The sequence below is a fragment of the Castor canadensis genome, chromosome 2 (genome assembly GCF_047511655.1).
Source record: "Castor canadensis chromosome 2, mCasCan1.hap1v2, whole genome shotgun sequence".
In the NCBI taxonomy this organism is placed as follows: domain Eukaryota; kingdom Metazoa; phylum Chordata; class Mammalia; order Rodentia; family Castoridae; genus Castor; species Castor canadensis.
Window position 1 is genome coordinate 68,930,455 of NC_133387.1, and position 6,943 is coordinate 68,937,397.

Consider the following 6,943-nt stretch of genomic DNA (forward strand, 5'->3'; position numbering starts at 1 on the left):
ATAGAATTCCGCAGAGAATCCATCAGGCCCTGAACTTTTCTTTTTTGGGAGACTCTTTATTGCTGCTTCTATTTCATTTTGTGTTATAGATCTATTCAGGTGATTAATATCCTCTTGGTTCAGTTTTGGATGGTCGTAAGTATCTAGAAATCTGTCCATTTCTTCAAGATTTTCAAATTTATTGGAATATAGGATCTCAAAGTAGTCTCTGATGATTTCTTGGATTTCCGTGTTGTTTGTTGTTATCTCCCTTTTTACATTTCTGATTTTACTGATTTGGGTTTTTTCTCCTCATTTTAGTCAGGTTTGTCAGGGGTCTGTCAATCTTATTTATTTTTTTCAAAGAACCAGCTTTTTGTTTCATTGATTCTTTGTATTTTTTTTTGTTTCTATTTCATTGATTTCAGCCCTTATTTTTATTATTTCTCTCCTTCTGCTTGTTTTGGGATTTGTTTGTTCTTGCTTTTCTAGGAGTTTGAGATGTAGCATTAGGTCATTGATTTGAGATCTTTCTGTTCTTTTAATATATGCACTCATGGAAATAAACTTTCCTCTCAAGACTGCCTTTGCTGTGTCCCATAGGTTCTGGTAGGTCATGTTTTCATTTTCATTAACTTCCAGGAACCTTTTAATTTCCTCTTTTATTTCATCAATGACCCATTGATCATTGAGGAATGTGTTGTTCAGCTTCCAATTGTTTGCATGTTTTTTACTATTGTTTTTGTTGTTGATTTCTAGTTTTAATGCATTGTGATCACATGGAATACATGGGAGTATTTCTATTTTCTTATATTTGCTGAGGCTTGCATTGTGCCCTAAGATATGATCACTTTTGGAGAAGGTTCCATGAGCTGCTGAGAAGAATGTATATTGTGCAGAAGTTGGATGAAATATACTGTAGACATCAGCTAGGTCCATTTGATCTATGGTGTGATTTAGTTCTAGGATTTCTTTATTGATTTTTTGCTTGGATGATCTATCTATTGATGATGGGGGGTATTAAAGTCTCCCACTACCACTGTGTTGGAGTCTATGTATGTTTTTAGGTCCTTCAGAGTATGTTTAATGAAATTGGGTGCATTGACAATGGGTACATATAAGTTGATAATTGTTATTTCCTTTTTGTGTATTTCCCCTTTTATTAGTATGCAGTGTCCTTCTTTATCTTGTTTGATCAATGTAAGTTTGAAGTCTACTTTGTCTGAGATAAGTATTGCTACCCCTGCCTGTTTTGGGGAGCCATTGGCTTGGTAGATCTTCTTCCAGCCTTTCACTCTCAGCCAGTGCTTGTTTCTGTCTATAAGATGGGTCTCCTGTAGGCAGCAGATTGTTGGATCTTCCTTTTTAATCCAGTTTGCCAAACAGTGTCTTTTGATGAGGGAATTAAGTACATTAACATTCAGTGTTAGTATTGATCGGTATGTGGTGATTCCTGTCATTTAGTTGTCTTTGTTGTTTAAGGGTTTGATTGTGTGCAGCAAAATCAATGTTACTCTCTACTTTCTTGCCTTTTCTTCTCCTGTGGTTTGGTACTGTCTGCCCTTTAATGATTTTGTTTGCTTTCACTTTCTGTGTGCAGAATTCCTTGAAGAATCTTTTGTAGTAGTGGCTTGGTGGTCATATATTGTTTTAGTTTCTGCTTATCATGGAACACTTTTATTGCTCCATCTATTTTGAATGATAGTTTTGCTAGGTAGAGTATCCTAGGGTTGAAGTTATTTCCATTCAGTGCCCGGAAGACCTCACTCCATGCTCTTCTTGCTTTTAAGGTTTCTGTTGAGAAATCTGTTGTGATTTTGATGGGTTTACCATTATATGTTACTTGTTTTTTCTCTCTTATAGCCTTAAATATTCTTTCTCTATTCTCTGTGTTTGTTGTTTTAATGATAATATGTCATGGGGTAGTTCTATTTTAGTCAAGTCTGTTTGGTGTCCTGGAGGCCTTCTGTACATGAATGGGCATAGTTTTCCCTAGATTTGGGAAATTTTCTGTTATTATTTTGTTGAATATATTACAAATTCCTTTTGCTTGCACCTCTTCTCCTTCTTCAATGCCCATGATTCTCAGGTTTGGTCTTTTGATGGAGTCAGTGAGTTCTTGCATATTCCTTTCACAGGTCTTGAGTTGTCTGACTAATAGTTCTTCAGTTTTCCCTTTAATTACCATTTCATCTTCAAGTTCTAAGATTCTGTCTTCTGCTCATTGTAGTCTGCTGGAGTGGCCTTCCATTTTGTTTTGTATTTCTGTTTCATTCTTTTTTCTGAGGTTTTCAATATCATGGGTCATTTCCTCTTTAATATCATCAATTTTCATCCTTAATTCATTTATCTCTCTATGGTGTTCTCAATTTCACTTTGGTGTTTATTTAGGGCTCCTATGATTTCATTTATTTGTTTTTGTGTTTTCTCATATTCTTTATTTTTGTTGTCGTATAATTTCTTGAGTGTCTCCTGTGCATTTTGGTTGACCATGTCTAGTAACATCTCTATGAAATTCTCATTGATTACTTGCAGGATTTCTTCTTTCAGAGTGTTCTTGTGGGCTTTGTTGGGATCCTTGGTATAGTTTATTTTTGTTTTGTTGGAGTCTGGATCTGGGTATCCATTTTCTTCATTTCCCTCTGAATCCTGTCCTAATTTATTTTGGGGGGAAGAATGGTTTCTATCCCTTTTTCATCTTCCCATAATTCTACTTGGTACTGTTTCTGTCCCTGGTCTATGTGTAATTTAGTATTAGATAACTTACAATAGTAAAACTAGCAAAACCAAGAAAGAAGGAGAAAAAAGAGAAAGAAAAATAAATGGAGAACCAAAGAAATCAACAGGGAGAGATGGTAGACAATCAAACAGTGAACAAGATAAACAAACACTTAAAGAAAAGAAAAATAAATCCCCAGTTCAGGAACAGTAGGATTTCAGTCTTAGTAGTTCTGGTGTTCTCCTTTAGCATCCAGTCTTATTTGCCTGAGTCTCCTAGGCAGGTTTGGAGCCAGCATCTGGTGGTGTTGGAGCCCTCCTGTGGCAGGCAGCAGCTGGTGTGCTGGTGGGCAGGTGGGCGGTGGCCTGGTGGGCCAGTCATATAATTTCTTGACCACTGAAACTACTAGCATTTATCATTTGAAGGCACAATTTCCTCTAAGACTTACTGAGCCTTTTATACTAGATGAAGAAGGAATTAAGATCCAATTTAACAGGAGGGGGAAAGAGCTAGGGACAAGGGAATTAATGTTAATTAAATGCTTACTTCATGCCAAACACCATCTTTTCTTATGATTCTGGGAGTTTGAATTCAGGGGTTTGCACTACTAGGCAGGTGCTGTACCACCTAAGCCACACCCAGCCTTTTTGCTTTAGTTACTTTTAAAAAATAGAATCTCATGATTATGCCTGGGTTGGCCTGGATAATGATCCTTCCTTTTATGCTTCCTGCATAACTGGTATGTTACCATGACCAGTTTATATTGGTTGAGAAAGGGTCTGTGAACTTTTTACCTGGACAGGCCTTTGAACTGGGATCTTTCTGATCTCAGCCTCCTAAGTAGCTAGGGTAACAGGTGTGGTTCTGTGCCCAGCTCAAACATCATCTTTGCTTTCTTTCTTTCTTTCTTTCTTTCTTTCTTTCTTTCTTTCTTTCTTTCTTTCTTTCTTTCTTTCTTTCTTTCTTTCTTTCTTTCTTTCTTTCTTTCTTTCTTCATGGTGCACAGGATCAAACCTAGGGTCTCATGCTTCATGCTAGGCAAGAACTCTAAACATCATCTCTTGGATACTTACAACAACCCAATGTGTGGAAGCTCGCACCTTGTGTTACCCTTAAAGGAGCTGAAGATCAGAGATGCTAGAAAATGTTCACAAGGTTCTATGTTTATTTACCATTTAAAGCAGCAAAAGTTCAGCCAGGTCTATCCAATTGCAAAATCCATGTTCTTGTCACTGTACTTCAATTTCAACAGCACCAAAACACTCAGTATAGACTACTTATCAACATTTCCATTTTTTTACACCAGCAAAGGCAGTGTTCTGAAAAGCTATATTTTGTTTGCCTGGTTTATTATATTTATAATTAAACATTTATTTCCATTATCTCTCTTAAATTAGTGAAGGACATTTAAAACTTCCAGTTAGAACTTCTGATTCATTTAAGACAACTAGTATCAGGAATTAAAATAAGTGAAAGGTAGTATGAAAAGCTTTAAAATATGCTATTTTTTTATCCTAGCAGTTCCACTTCTGGAACTCTATCACAAGAAATTGATAAAAACTGTGAGCAAAGATTTAGCCACAAGCTGTTCATAATATTGAAAAGTCAGTGATGGCCTAAGTATCTAATTATTAGGATAGTTAAATAAATGAAAGTATGCCTAAAAACACTAAATAATCATTAGAACTAATTTTTAGGTTAATATTAATTTGGAAAGTTGCCCATGAAGTAGTTTTATATGAAAAAATTAAGTTAGCAAGTAATCATGATCCAATTTTTGGTTGGTTTACCTGGAATATAAACACTGCCAGAGTGGATAATCAACAATTGACCTCCTCCACCACTTGCTGTCATTGTTGCTGCTCATTGTGGCCTTTGTTCTGGTTGAGGAGAGAAGAGCTATAGTTGATAGAAAAGGTGGAGAAAAGCATGAAGAGATATGATGAGTATAGTACAAATGTATATCTTACCAGACTTCTTATACTAGGTTAAGTTCCTAGGCTTTATGAATGAGAAGTGGACAGGATAGAGGTGTTTTCTTCATGAGAATATTGTAATTCTAGGCAGGAGAAGCAGGAGTCAGAAGCCACAAAGTGGTTCATAAAAGAATTGTTTAATGTGGTACATGCACGAGGGTGAGTATTAGATCAGATGTCAAAGCGGCATTAGGCTAGGGAGAAGGAAGTTCTCTCCACCTGTGCAGGGAGGTGCTCACTGTCTCCCAATACCTCCTCACTTCTTGCTTATTAATGCAATTTAAGTTAGGCACTTAGGTGACCAGATTATGTTTCCCAGATTCTATTGTGGCTAGATGTAGTTTTGTAGCAAGGCAGAAAAAAGATAATGATTACCAGATCCAAGTCCATTTGGTCACTACTTGAAAGCCAATGTCTTAAGGATAATTTGTTGGGGTAAGGAAATAGATTTATTTGGAAAGCCAGTACACCAAATAAGATGGAAGCCTATCATCAAAATACCATTTTAGGGAATTCAGAGGCACAAAAGGCTTTTATAGAGAGGAAAAGGAGGTCAGTGGGCTAGAAGGCCGAGTGGGGTCTTTGCCACTCAGGCCTGCATTTTCTTTTCTCTTTTGCTGGAATATCCTTGAAATAACAATCAACTTTCCTCTTCTAGGACAGTCCCTATAATTTTTTGATAAGTACATTCTTTTCCTTCAAGTTAAACATTATTTTACTTTTAATTAAAGAACAAAACTTGTGAATCATTGGGCCACACTTTGAAATTGCTTGAAGACTGTCAGATGTCCTGGGTTTTGTAAATCTAAAGAAAAGTTACTGATTAGTTTTACAACTCATGCCTTTTTAGTTCCTTTCCACAGGAATAACTCACCTCGTAGTTAATCATTAAGATACAAAAATCATCTTTCCTGAGTGAAGAGGGGGAGACAGTGAAAAGCAATTGTTTTCACCTGTTAAAAGACTTCAGTCAGAAGTATCAAATACAGCAACCTAGCAGGAGACTAATAATATTTTGCACAGCATGGGACCACTGAAATTAGTGATTCTTAAAGTCAACTAAAAGCAAGTGAAGTTGGCTTGCCCTTCATTATATAATGGCAGAAACTGGAGCAGCCATGTTGAAATAAAAGATGCAAAGCAGGCTCTGATGATGGCAGAATCACAAGATAAAAAAGCCTGGAAGCTTGTCATAGGATAGAGTGACAAGAAATACTAGCCTAGACTTTTTTTGTGGTACTGGGGTTTGAACTCTCAGGGCCTACACCTTGAACCACTCCATTAGTCCTTTTTCTGTGAGTTTTTTTTTCTTTTGAGATTCTTGCAAACTATTTGCCTGGGATGGCTTTGAACCATGATCCTCCTGATCTCTGCCTCCTGAGCAGCTAGGATTATAGGTGTGAGCCACTGGTGCCTGGCTAGCCTAGACTTTTATGTGAGAGAGAAATGAACTATTGTGTAATTATTTTATTTTGGGAAGGCCTGGTATAACAGCCAAGTAACTGATTTTGTATATTCGGTTCTGCTTTGGTGGCAGAATGGCAACATCTAGGGGGCAACATGAACCTTGTTGTTCTTTAATAAATAGCAATGGTGGCAAATGGTATCCTAATTAGAGATTTTTTAAATGGCATCATGAGGAGAGGATGTGAATAAGGAAAGCCATAATGGGAAATAAAGAAGAGTGTGATTACAGCTGACTGTTGTAAGAATGTGGCTGCTCCAGTTATCTATTGCTGTACAATAAGCTATCCTCTAAAATGTAGTGACTAAAACAATGACAGTATTCATTTTGTTCATAGTGGTACCAAGCAGTACCTGGACTGGAGACTGCTAGCCTCTGAAGGCTTGCTCCCTCATATAGTTGACCATTTTGTTGGCTTCTGCTGGGATTGGAATATCTACAAGTGGCTTCTCTGAGTAGCAGTTTGGCTTCATGATAGCATGTTGGCTGGGGTATAAGGTGTAGGGTTTTAACAGAGAGGGAAAGAGAGAACTGGGATGAAGCTACATTGCTCCTTATGATTCTAGCCTGAGTGCCACCACTATCATTTCTGCTGCATTCTATCCAAGAGTAGAAGCATTTGTGTAAGGTTGGTCCATATTCAAGAGTAGGTGAAACTAAGCTCACTTTTTGATGGGAGAAGTGTCAAATAAGTTTTGGACATGTTTTAAAGACACAATGAGAGTTATCTCTTTTAGGATTATCAGAAATAATTTAAAACATATTGAATGAGGAAGGGCATTGACCAGTATTTGGTCATCTCTC